At 36.2% G+C, this 14,142-nt stretch overlaps 1 protein-coding gene across 9 annotated transcripts in view; it reads right to left on the bottom strand.

Moving 5' to 3' along the window:
• NAALADL2 (N-acetylated alpha-linked acidic dipeptidase like 2) overlaps positions 1-14,142 on the bottom strand; it is a 1,546,126-nt gene that overhangs the window by 1,082,453 nt on the left and 449,531 nt on the right. For 8 of the 9 annotated variants that reach the window (XM_074190946.1, XM_074190945.1, XM_074190943.1 and 5 more), the window contains one exon: positions 10,874-10,958. The exons of the other annotated variant lie outside the window; for it this stretch is intronic. The gene's annotated coding sequence lies outside the window, so the exon portion shown is untranslated. The remainder of the gene's footprint in view (positions 1-10,873; positions 10,959-14,142) is intronic. 9 annotated transcript variants of the gene reach the window in all.

Genomic DNA, 14,142 nt, shown 5'->3' with positions numbered 1-14,142 from the left:
TGAGTTGATTTCTTTTTCAAGATCTTTCTATTTTTAAAGCATATCATTCAGTATATCTTGAGGAGTCTGCGTATCTAGCATGTTTACATATATGGAAATATTTTCATTATTGTTATTACTGCTCAGAATCAGCCAGATGCTTAGCTTCCTTTGGGGAATAGCCTGAGATGATCTTGGTTCTGGGTTTGGTCATCTCTGCTTGTACTACAATCTAAAAAGAGATCACATGATAATAAAGCAACCAGAGCAAAATGGAAGAACATAGTATTAACTTCACAAAATAATTCATTATCCTACATAAAAAAATACTTCTTTATTTCTAGATGATTTCTGTTGGTGAATATAACCACCGATCTTCAATTTCCCCTAGTCTGAAGACTAATAAAGATGATTTTTCAGAAACAGAAATTACTTGAGTATATTATAAAGCCCTTTTTCTAATAATTTCATTTATAAATAGATACCAATATTAAGCAAAACACAACACACACGACAATACAAAAATGACAGCGATGGCACAAAATTAAGTTTATCTTTTCCCTCTAAATTCTTTATATGCTCTTATGATGTTTTAGGCATGCATATACAGAGCATCTTGCTTTCCTTGAACCTCAGTGCCCTATTTGTGCATTTCTCTTATATACTTAGGAAGAACCATCCTTCCTGGATATCCATGAGACATTTCAGGGGATTGAAGAAGCTTCTATTTTTTTTTTATCACACTGTGTACAATCCATCCAATCTCAGCTCAGAAACAAGAATATATACATCCAGGTGACTTATAAAACTAGCTATGGAGCTACTGTGTCAATAAGAAAGGAAACGTATTTTATAAGACAAAGTAAAGCATGTTCAAGGGATGACAAATAGAAGTGGAAATTCTATCTGAGGCTGCTGAAGGCCCTGAGGAATTATGACCCTCCAGCCAAGAGTCTCCTTTTCAAGATGTTGTCAATTCTGGCTTTAAACCTTGAGATTTTGATCATTCCTTCAACAAGAATGTATGAAGGGTAAATAGAACAGTCTTTGAGGAACACATAAACCAATGGTACTGGCAAGTTTCTGGATCATTCAAGGGTCGAAAATTATTAGAACAACTTAAACTGAGCCAAGGACAAGAAGAAGGCTTTATTTGTTTGAGGGGAAATAAAAGGAAGGGAAGGAGGGGAGAGGAGATAATAAAAAAAAATAATTGCAGATAAGCATTTGTACTTCAATTAAGTTCATAACACAATACATAGTAACATCAAGTTATAGAAGGCAATTTAAAGACAAAGTGGTCACAAACAACTAACAGTACAGCAAAGGTGAAGAGACATAATCCTTAATCAAAGATGGTGAGTGGAAAGTAGATTGGAACTATGGTTGAATGATCAACTCATCAATGCAATCTGGAGGGTTGCAGTAGCATGGGAGGTCTATGTCACCCATAAAGTTGTCAAAGGGACCTTCCTTGCCTAGGCAGCCTCTCTTAAAAGGCCCACAATGACATCCTTGTTATTGATATACTTTGAGAGTGATACTTCCACTAGCTGGAGGAGAAACCCCATGGGTAGTCCGAATTCTGGGCTAACCTAATCACTGATGTTTCCCTTCAAGTAAACAGCAGAAGCTCTGGTTACAAGGACTTGAAATAACCAATCAATAAGAATTTATTGAATACTTCTTATGTCAGACAAGAGGGAGACAGATATAAAGTCTGATAGGGCACACCCTCTACTGATTTAAAGGGGATAGGAATTTGGGGTCAGGGATTCTAAAAAAAAATTAATGCAAATCGATGACTGAGCTGACCCTTTACAACTTATTTCTAGGGCTCCAAACTGACAACTTGATTATCACCAGAGCTGGTTTCTTATGAGGTCCTAGGAATTCTATAAAGTTAAAACATGTACATTTATTCGAATTGGCAGCTAAAATTTCTTACATCTAGAGAGGCATTATTTGAAGCAAGAAGAGAATGCATTTCAAATGATTCTCTGAAGTTTAGAAAAAGACAAAAAAAAAGCACCTATCGATATTGCAACCTTCTGGAGTGTTTTTCATTTCTTGACATTAAGTGGTTCTGTATTCTTATCTTTTTTTTTCCCCCCTAAGGCATATGCATGTGTGTATCTGGAAGGTTTCTTTGTAGTTCATCCTCCCCCTTCCCCCTCCCACCTCCTCACTGACTGCCCCAGCTTCTGTACTATACTGGTCTGAAAATATCTGTTAAACATTCCTGACACCTGTGTGATATTCAGATCTCTCCTAGAGACCAATCTCTGGACCTGTGGAATCATGGCAAGTGATCTGGATAAAGAATAAGAGGAGCTGAGCTCAAATTTCTGTTCTGTTGTTCACTAGCTCTGTGATCTGGGGTGGGCCACACCTCAGGTTCCTCATCTTTAAGATTAAGAAAATAAGGACTACAATGCCCTTCTAGATCTATAGAAAATGATCCTTTGTTCGTCTGCGTTCTTGACAGACATGTTGATTGGTAGTGGAGTTTGGGGTAATAGGGATTGTTAAGTTCCAGAAGCTGTGGAAGAGTTGGCTTGGTTTCAATTTTCCAGTTTCTGCTTCAGCATTTGGCCTCAGATGTTTACTTATATAGCATAATAGATAGGTTATTTGATCTCTCACAGACTCAGTTTCCTCATCTGGTAAATAAGGATATTAATTATTATGCTATCTTCCTCACAGGGTTGTCAAATCAGATGAGATAATGTATGACAATTTTTTTTCATATCTGAAAGCACAATGAAAAGGTGAGTTATCAATGCAACAATCTAACATGAAACAGAAAAATTCTCTATTGAGTTCTTTCAAATAATCACCATCTCTTAAAAGCTGACTGTTAGGATAATCAGTTTGTTTCCTCCCAACTCCCCAATATTCCCAATTGTTATCAATGATCAATTATTGGTCATGAACAATAGCAATCTTGAAATACAGGGCACCTCTTTTGTTCCCCAAACTGAGAGTCTGCCTTGAAAAAAATCACCTTGTATGTATTTTGTATTTTTTTTTAGGTTTTTTTGCAAGGCAAATGGGTTAAGTGGCTTGCCCAGGGCCACACAGCTAGGTCATTATTAAGTGTCTGAGATCGGATTTGAACCCAGGTACTCCTGACTCCAGGGCTGGTGCTTTATCCACTACGCCACCTAGCAACCATGTATTTTTTCCAATATAAAGAGAAGTAGCATGGTATAGGAATTAAAAAGCTGGCTTTAAGAGTTGGAAAAAACCCGAGTTCAAGTTGCATCTCTGTCCAATAATTCTTGTTGTATAACAGTGTGCATTGCATTTAATTGCCTAGTGCTCTTATTGAGAAGATGCCAACCTGCATGGTACAAAGTTTATTCAACAAGGGTTTCCTAATATCATTGAAATCACAAGTCTAACCCTATTTTCATAAAGATAACGGTCCTTATAGCTTATATGTACTTATCCAAGTATATGTTACTACCTGACAGAGTGCAAGCTTCCTGAGGACAAGGACTATTTTATTTTTGTCCTCATTCTTCTTAATTCTTCATTCTACTTAATGTGGCTGTTATCTGCTCTCCTTCCATTTCACCAAAAATAAATAATTTTGCCCAAATTCTACCCAACTCATGCCTTTGCAATTTTCATTTTCTTTTCTATTTTTAGATTCATCTGTGCAATGGAGATATCCATACCTTCACTTCTGTCTTCCAAAGTGGTTGGGATGAAAGTTGTCTAGGAACCACGAAACACTCTGCAAAAATAATTTAGTACATTGTACCTTGTCCATAGCTTGATCAACAATGTCCTTGAGTGGCAATAATAACGATGATAACTGTCCTTGCAGCTCAAGCAGACAAGAGCCTTCAGGGATTTGACTGGGTCTTGGTTGAGAGACAGGAAGTCCATTAGCAGAACTGTTCTCAAATCCTTTCCATCTTGGTAGGACGCCCAAGGAGTCGGACTCCACCAAAAACTCAAGGTCAAGACCATGACATGACAATGTATCAGAAAAGGAATAACACGACCCTCTTAGTTTTGTTTAGTCATTCAGGACAGAAGGAAATGTTTTAAAAAATAAACCATTTCCTCCTACTTCAATGCATTAGTTTATAATGTTTAAATAAGTTGCTTAATTCATTTTCCATTTAGACGATATTAATATTCCTCTGATATTATTAAAGGGTCAAATTTATCAAAATATTTTTCTAGATAACATGAGAATATTTTCTCTAATAGATCTCAAAACATCAAAAAATATGTTTGATAACATTCTAAAGAGAAAACCCTTTTCAAATACTGCTTCATACCAGAAGCTTTCAGAAATAAGGCAGGTTGAGAACAAATTCGTATTTTTGAAAAAGTTCTTATTAAAAATTATTTTTGGGGGGCAGCTAGGTGGCACAGTGGATAGAGCACTGGCTCTGAAGTCAGGAGTACCTGAGTTCAAATCTGGCCTCAGACACTTAATAATTACCTAGCTGTGTGACCTTGGACAAGCCACTTAACTCCATTGCCTTGCCAAAAAAAAAAAAAAACTATTTTTCTCCATGGCAACCATCTGAGTTCTTAAATTGTAAAACAAAATGCCAAACCAAAAAAAAAGGAAACATACACAAATTCAAAATGAATACAATTACATTCATTCATACACATATGAGTATAATAACCTAAACACCATCACATATGTGCTTGCAAACATGTATGGAATGGCCATAAGAGGCTATCACCAGACACTGTAATCTCTCCAAATCAGAGATATGAAGTATCTATCCATGCATATTCCCTGAGAGTTTGGTTCTCCATTTGTGTTCCTTAGGCATTTTCATCTCACAATCAATTGGACAAAGAAATACATATTCACAATACACACAAATACAAACCTATATGTATATAGTCAAATTGATATTCACATACACATATATACACATAATCTGCCATATATGTATGCATACATGCATAGAATCATACATATCTTAATACATAGAATAGATAAGTATTGTCATCATAGACTTATCTATCTTCATCTTGGTAGCCTCCTTCAATATCAAAGTCCGAAAATATTGTCAGAATGAATACTTTCACCAATATATGTTATAACTATTCTCCAAGTTAAAAACTGGGCTTTAAGAATTGATTTTCCCCAAAACTTCCCTCCCCTGTAGCCAACCTAGAGTGGTAAACTTCTCTGAGGAAGTTTGACTATAAGTTGGCTAGGAAAAGAGTTCTAGAATCTGAGTTGGAAGGGACCTTGGAGGCATCTGGGCCAAATTGGAATCTCCTCTGTGATAATCCTGATTTTGCTTTTTATATCCAATTCTCAGGGTAGCGCATTCTAATTAGGAATAGCTCTTGTTAAGATTTTCTTTCTATAAGGCCTAAACAGGGGTAGGGTAGCTAATGGCACGGTACAGAATCCAAATCCTGACTCAGATACTTACTAAGTGAATATGAGCAAGTGACTTAATCTCTCCCAGACCCATTTTCCTCATATGTAAAAAGGGGTGTAGCCATCATTGCCACCCCATAAGATTGCTGTAAGGATCAAATGAGAACATATGTAAAGATCTTCACAAACACTAAAATGCAACAATAAATTACATTTGTCTCTTTGCAACTAATATTCACTGCTCTTAGTCATATTGTATGGCATGAAACAGAACAAAACTAATTTCTTTTCCATGTTATAGTGGACAAGATCTTGGACCACAGCCAGGAATGTAGCGTCCTCACAAGTCTTGTGCTTTTTGTTGGTTTTGTTTTGTTTTCCTAGAGAGTCAATATACCCATTTCAGTTTGGATCTTGAATGAATAAAATACAATCCATCCCTGGGTCCACACCAACCCCCTTCCAACTTGGTAAGATCTACAAGGGTTTTGTACTTTGTTAGTTTACCATTTGGAAAGGCAGAATCACTTCCTTAACAAAACAGTAAGAGAGCAGTCCATCAGGCTCCATGATGAGTACTTTGTTGGAAGGCCAAGGACCAAGCTGCCAAACTTGAGAGATTCTGCCACTACAGTCTTACTCCGGTCAGTGCCTCGTGGTGGTAAAGCAGTGACCTTGGATTCCCAAATGTCAACAAATTCTAATTCTGGGATGGCCTATAAAATTGGAAAAGATCAAGTATGGCCTAGAAACATTGTGTCTGTTGCTTCAGGACCAATTAAGACCTTTGTCACTAGAAGGCCGGGCAGAAGTGATGAGGATTTTAATTGTTGTGTTTATTTTTATGACCAATGCAGCACATGATAGGATGGCCCAAGCATATTGGGGCTGTACTAAAAAAGAACCTCGGAGGATTTCATGGATCTTTTAAGGGCCATGCTTGTGGCTACACCTCTGACTGAAATAAGAAATAAATAGAGCATACATCAAGTTGTCCAAGCATAACAAGCTACCTGTTGAAATAGGTGGAATTCATTGAATCTCAAAGCCCTATTTACTTTTGAACTCATCTTGTCCAACTCTCTTATCTGCCAAAAGAGAATCCTGATGCCAAAAGAACAGAAGTAATATGCCCAACTCCTTAATACTAATAGAAGAAACAGGATTCAAAGCAACGTCTTCTCTCTCTCTCTCCAATTCCAGTATTCTTTCCAAATGCATTATTACTGACATTCTTACCACTAATCATTCCTTGAAAAGACATTTATTAAGCAAATAATATGTTCAAGACATTGCTCTAAGGGCTAGGGGTTTTAAAAAAAGAGGCGAAAGATAACCTTGACCCAAGGAGTTTACAATCAAATATGTGAGTCAAGGAAACAAATAAATACAAACAAGCTATATATCCATCCCTCTATATAGCTATATCTATATCAAAATCTATCTCTAGGGGCAGCTAGGTGGCAGAGTGAATAAAGCACCGGCCCTGGAGTCAGGAGTACCTGGGTTCAAATCTGGTCTCAGACACTTAATAATTACCTAGCCGTGTAACCTTGGGCAAGCCACTTAACCCCATTGCCTTGCAAAAACCTAAAAAAAAAAAATCTATCTCTATCTCTATCTCTATCTCTAGGCTAAGTAATCAATGATAAATAGAAGGCAGGCACAAAAATTAGGAGGTATTGAGAACCACTTCCTATGTTCCAGCAGAGGACTTCTCTAAATAAAGGGAAAGCATTCCAGAATCCCAGAGCTAGAAGGGATGATCATAGAATCCTAACTTGTCATAATACAGATGAACAAATTGTAGTTAAGACAGGTCCAACTCCAATAGAGTACAAACTCAATGAGGAAACATTTTTTTCCCTTGTACTCCAGGCTTTCATACTGAGACAGTCATTTGTTAAATTGTGAAATTAGAAACTACTTTACAATTATGGTCTACATGGTAGATGGTCAGAAAATTCTTGTGATGGATGCTGGCAATTCCAGAAGCATTTTCTTAGAACTTTATGTTTTAGTCCAAAAGAGAGCATACTTTTCCCCCTGACTCCCATAGACCTACTTCAGAGATGGAACGGAGAGTCTGATTAAACCAGGAGAGTTTGGCAGCAAAGCCCAATTCTTGCCCTCTAAGCTGGCTTTGATGAGTGAGTGAGTGAGTGACTTCTGAATTAGCTGAAGGAAGAGGAGCCAAAACCTTGAACTCGTTTTTAATTATGTACTCTTTCTGGCTTTTCTGACCCACCCTTTCTACTTACTTCCCATCATAACCCTCTCATCCTCTCATAGCACACATTTGCTTCTAATATCCAGTGTTCTGTTACCATAGCAATCCTTCCTACCTCTCCCCCACCCACCCCCTGCAGCCATGGACCAAAGCTCCTCTCCTGATTTCTTCAGTCTGACATCTCTTCTCCAGAAAGCTCATGGAAATATGGAGCATCTTACCTTTGACTGTGGTTGCCCACCTAGTTGAACACTTCACAGTTAATGATTCATAAATATGGTGATGCAATTTGCCACCTCTATGTGGTTGACTTCACTGATTCCTCATTTATCACAGCAAATAAGGGTCATTTCTCTTAATCAAGTTAGCAGGAACAGGAAATCAGATCAACACAAACAAGCCTAGAGACACGGGACTCTGGAATTTACTACCAATTATCTTCTAAAGATCTGTGGATTTTAAATGAAGAGAATATAGGCACAGTGGGGCAGGTCACAAAGATAACCATGAAAGTTCCAGCTATAATAGGAATCAAAGTTACGTGCACAGAATATGCCTACCGATAGCCATTTCACATCATAAGTAATAGTTTAGGTAGAGGATCCCCTAATGTATGAAGATAGACAAATATCCATCCTTTCTCTTATTCATTCTCTCAAATTACTCAAATAATTCTCCTTTTGCACAGAACTGGCTATGGCACTTCACTGCTCAGAAAGTGTTAGTTGCTCCCCATTGCCCCCGAGAAAAAAATACAGATTCTTAAAGGTGGCAAAGCCTTACAGAAACTAGTTCCAGGCTAATTTAGCATTATTCACAACATGTTCCCGTTACATTTACCTAGTTGTTGTTCTCGAATATACAAATTCTTTCTCCCTTGGCCCTACAGGCTTGTTGTTCTGTGTCTTAGATTGGAATCCTCCTCATCTCTCCCTTTTAGAATGCCTAATGTCATCCGAGGCTCAATCTACATGCCACCTCTTGCATAAGCCAGCAGGTGTACCCTTGGGTGAGATAGGAAACATGTCCATGGTCATAACATACTGGCTTCTGAAGGAGAATGCATGCTATTAGGACCATAACACCAATGGAGACCTACACATTCTTTAGAAATGAGAAGAAAGCAATAATCTAAATAATTAGCCTCAGGATCACTAAGTATATTGTCAATTTCATTCATGAAAATGTTACTTTTCCTTTATAAAAATGACTTGAAATGGATGACTCCTGGGCTTATCAGCTTGCAGCGGGCTATCTAAAGATTTAATACGTGCCTTCTCTATGTGCTTCACATAATAGAAACACATCCAAAAGTACCCTGATGAAGGTCACCGTAGCAATGGAAAGCAAGATTTGGTTTTTTCCAAGGAGGTTTCATCCTTCTAAACCATGTTTTAGCATCTTTTTTTTTCCAGAAGAAAATATGGGAACAGAAATGATCTTTCCTGCTGATGGCTTCACTTTAAGATTATTGTATTCCTCCCAGAGAATGATGTTATAATTTGCTTGTCCATATCATGCAAACAAACCAACTTCTAATGGCAACTAGACCTGGAATCAGTAAGAAGTGAGTTCAAATCTTGCTTTAGATTTCCTGCTAGGCTTTGGGCAAGCCACTCAATGTCTATTTGCTTCAGTTTCCTCAACTATAGAGAAGGGATAATAAAAGCACCCACTTCCTAGGGTTCTTATAAGAATAAATGATTGCATTTAAAAGAAAATAATGTGATTATATTTTAAAATATTATATATTTATGTTAAATATCATAAATATATTTGTAAAGAAATTGACAAATCTTAATGTGAATTCCAGCAATTATTATTAATATTAAACATAAAAGAAAATGTTGAAAACTCCAAAATGTCTTTCACAGAGTTAGACTGTAGAGCTAAGAGCACTCATAATACACTTGGTGAGAATCAAAAGCTAGCAATCAGAGAGGAAGTGTTTCTTAGCCTCTGAAACTAATGGTCAGGGCTGCCAACTTGGGTGGGGGGAGATTTAAAAAAAACACTCTAAACAGGAAAGTTTATACATAGTTGGTGGAGTTGTGAAATAGTCCAACTGTTGTAGAAAATGTTTTAGAATTATACAAGAGAAGATAGTAAGTTGTTAAATAACTTTTAACCAAAAAAATCTAGGTTAATCCAGACACAAACCCCAAGGAGACAAATGGCAGAATGAAACAACCAACCATTTAGTGTAATACATTTGATAGTAGCAAAAAATCTGAAAACAAAGTGGCTGCTCCTCCAGTTCAATAAATAGCATCATACGAATGAAATGAAATATTATGGACTATAAGAAACAATGAAAATGAGGAATTAAGAAGAACATGGAAAATCTTGTGTGAACTCATGCAGAATGAGATATGGAAAAATCAGTAAAAAAGCAAGCAAAATTATTGTAATAACTGGTATTAAAATAACACTAAGACACAGTTAAAAGAGTAATTGCAATGAATGATCCTTATCTGGGTAATAGGAGTTGCAACATACATCTCTCCTCTTTCTAAAGGGATGAGGGATTATTTCCATGAACTATACTATCCACAAGCAGACCTCTTTGAATTATTGATGGTTTTACTTCATTTTCCCTTTGTTACAAGGGAAGGTTTAATGGATTTGGCAGGGTGAAGTATATATATATATATATATAATTTAAAAGGAAATATTTAAAAATATTTTTACAATTATTAACAAAAAGGATAGTCATTAAATTGCCTGGATACTAATTGTGAAAAGGAACTCGACAATACATCATTTTTTTTTTTAGTTTTTGCAAGGCAATGGGGTTAAGTGGCTTGCCCAAGGCCACACAGCTAGGTAATTAGTAATTGTCTGAGGCCAGATTTGAACTCAGGTACTCCTGACTACAGGGCTGGTGCTCTAGCCACTGTGCCACCTAGCCGCCCCCAATACATCATTTTTTATATGCACACATGTTCAGCTATGATGCCAATAACAGTTTTTATATACATATGTATATGTATATATGTCAATTTTTAAAATATTGGATACCAACATAGATGACATTGTTCCATCATTAAAAGATCCAATCCATTGATACATGGATACAAAAATATTTACAAAGATATTGACATTATAATTGTAAAACCCATATATAGAGAGATATAAATATAAAAATATATTGATATTTAGATATATAGATATCCATAGTCACATATAATAATCTGTAGGTGTAGGTGTCTCTGTGCACATCCCCACTCATTGTTTAATGACTTGAAAACTTAAGGCAATATATAAAAAGTGACTTCACATACCTTGAGGCCAGGACAGCAAAGGGCATCTCTCATAGACAGTTGTTTCACTCAGGCATATTTCTATCCTTGTCTTTGCAGTTCTCAACTAATGCAATGTAAAAGGAATATTATATTACTTTTCAGGAAGTACCTGTCAGGACCAGGAAGAAATCCAATAATTTAGCTTTGGGACATTTAGAAATGTAAATAAAAATGTGATCTGTTTCTTCAGCCTCAGGCATTGTATTTCCATTATGGGTTCTCCTAAACTTATGAAATGCTTTATCACTTAAGAAAACTCGCATCTCCCCTCCACCCCCCCCCAAAAAAAAACTCCATCAGCCTTGAATTTTGAAAATATTTCTCTAACCATTCAAGGATGCCATCTTTTGATTATTCCCACTATACCCCAGGCATTGTTAAAGTTTTTAAAAATATAAATAATTTCATCATTAATTGACCCAAAGTCAAATATTACTGTTTTCCTTTTGTACACATTGAATTTTTCAGTATTATGAGACCATCAAAATGCTTAGTTATTCAAATATTTTGACTTTACTTCAAATTTTCTATATCGATTCGAAGTTAGAGTAGTCATGGTGGGGCAAAAGGAAGAATTAGTGGTGTGTTCTCCATCCTTATTATAAATTGCTCTTTTATTATATAGCTCAACAGAATAAGACCAGGATGGTGAAGGTCTTCAGCTTCATGAAATTTGAGGATTGGTTGAAGGATGTCTAGGGAATGAATGGTTACTTGGGGTGGGGTGGAGAGTAGGAAAACTTTCTGTTATCTTGAGTATATTATCTTCAAGCATCTAAAGGGACTGTGATAAGAAGGGAGGATTAGACTAGTTTTCAGTGGAACAGCTTGGAGTAGCAGAAAGAAATTTTAAGAAATCAAAAGCAGCCTGGAGGTAAACAAAAACTTCCTAATTTAGGGATTTTCCAAAGGACTACAGAGTTCACAATCTGGTAATTAATTATTTCCTTGACATTCTACTTGACTTTCTATAATTTGGGATTTGTCTATCCTATTCAATGACATTGGATGTCACACACACACACACACACACACACACACACACACACACAACACACATGTATTTATATTTATTTATTTATTTTATAATGTATTTATAATATATAATGAACAATGTTTATAATGCTTTAAAGTTGGCAAAGAGCTTTATAAGAATCACATCATTTGATGATCAAAACAACTTTATGAGGAAGTACAGTACAATAAAACAAACAAATAAACAAGGACTTATGTACAAAATCTGCTTTAGATTTATGTAATCTTCCTTTATTATCTTTGGGATCCTTGGTAAGTTCCAGGCTTCAATTTTCTTCTTTATACAATGAGGGAACTGAACTAGACTGCCTATGAGGTACCTGTAAATTCTAGATTTACGACCTTGTGATTCCTATTTTATAGAAGAGAAAACTGAGGCCCAGCAAAATTACGTGGCCTCACAGTAGGTTTCAAAAAAGGGTATTTGAACTTATGTCTCCCTGAAACCAAGTTGAACATTTTATCTAATATCACTGTTATTTCTCTTTTCTGTAGTAACCATGTCTCCTAAACAAGACAGTAATGTGGTCACTAGAGCAATTTCTAAAATAAATACATCTGTCCTTATAAAATTAAATACCAAAGAGTCAGGTTTCTCTAAATTATTTTGGGACAAGTACAGCTATCCCAGGGCTATTACACAATCATTGGAAATAAGACAGACAGAAAGAAACAGAGAGAGAGAGTGAGTGAGAGAGAGAGAGAGAGAGAGAGAGAGAGAGAGAGAGAGAGAGAGAGAGAGAGAGAGAGAGAGAGAAGCTTGAGAAAGAGAAAGCAAGAGAGACACAGAGAGACAGAGACAGAGTGAGAAAGAGACAGAGAGACAGAGATAGAGACAGAGAGACAGAGAAAGAGAGAGGAGAGAGGGAAAGAAAGAGGGTGAGACAGAGAGAGAGAGGAGAGACAGGAAAAATAAGAATCAATAAAAACTGAGAAGACAAAATGTAACAGGGAAGTGTCACATTTATTCAGGGTTTAGTGCAGAATTGGCATTGGAGAATCTATCAGTCATTATAAGGAGTATATTTTAATTTCCAAGACTTCAAATGCCATCAAGCAAAACAAATAAAGACAGAAGCCAGGAAGCACACCCAGGTTGTCTTGGACTCTGACTCCTAGTTCTTCTGTGGAAATATTAGCTGGATTTGTTGGTGCTTAGTCATGCAAAACCACCTGTGACCATCAAGGAAGGAAAAATGAAAATGTAAGCTCACACCATCTTTGTACTGACTGGAAGTAAAATGAAAACACTCAGGTTCTGTCAAAAATTCGCATTCGAATGATAAAAGTCCAGTCTTTGAAAACAGAAACAGAAATGGAAGGAGAAAATTGACAGAGACAGAGGGTTTAGATGCCCTTAGGATGAAGAGGAAAGATATAAGGTTTTATTAGCTTTCTTTACATAGCAGAAATAATAATGACAATGATGATGATAGTAATTATAATTGCAAATATGTATATAGAGATTTAAAGTTTGAAAATGAGATTTTATATATTTGGATATATAGATATAAATTAAACTTGTGCACATAGCTGTGTATATATTTATATATTCACACATATAAATTATATATGCATATACAACTATATAGATGCATATATTTGCATATATATGCATGTAAGATATATTATATAGGGAATTGTGAAATTCAAATGAGAAAATATACATTAGTTATTATATGAAACATACATATTATTTGACATTTATTTCACAGGTGTGTATTTTTTGTATGTATTCTCATTTGTTTCTCACAACTCTATGAAGCACTCATTATTTCCATTTTACAGATGAAGAAACTGAGGCTGAGAAATGTGAAGGGACTTAACCAGGTTCACTCAGGTAGTAAGGGTCTGAGGGAGCATTTGAACTTCTTGAGTCCAAGGTCAATATTTTATCTCTATATCATATGTGGTCTTAAGTGCAAAACTCTTGGATTTCAAGAATTGGAGGAGAGATCAGTGTCGGAAGGAATAAGGTAATAAGGTATTCTGAAAACTCTAAATGGATTAGAATGTTCTTAGAATCATGTCTGAAGAGTAGGAAGGGACCTTAAAAGTTACTCATAAATGAGGAAATGGAAGATAAGAATTGTGAATTGCTCGAGCCTGTTGAGCAATAGATGTCCATCCTTGAAGACAACCACCATGATATCGGGGAAGTGATGCCATGACAAGCACATGAACTGGATTTGACTGAGGCGGGGTTGGGCCAA

This window comes from Macrotis lagotis, chromosome 6, assembly GCF_037893015.1.
Source record: "Macrotis lagotis isolate mMagLag1 chromosome 6, bilby.v1.9.chrom.fasta, whole genome shotgun sequence".
In the NCBI taxonomy this organism is placed as follows: Eukaryota; Metazoa; Chordata; class Mammalia; order Peramelemorphia; family Peramelidae; genus Macrotis; species Macrotis lagotis.
This window is presented reverse-complemented; position numbering and strand designations above follow the sequence as displayed.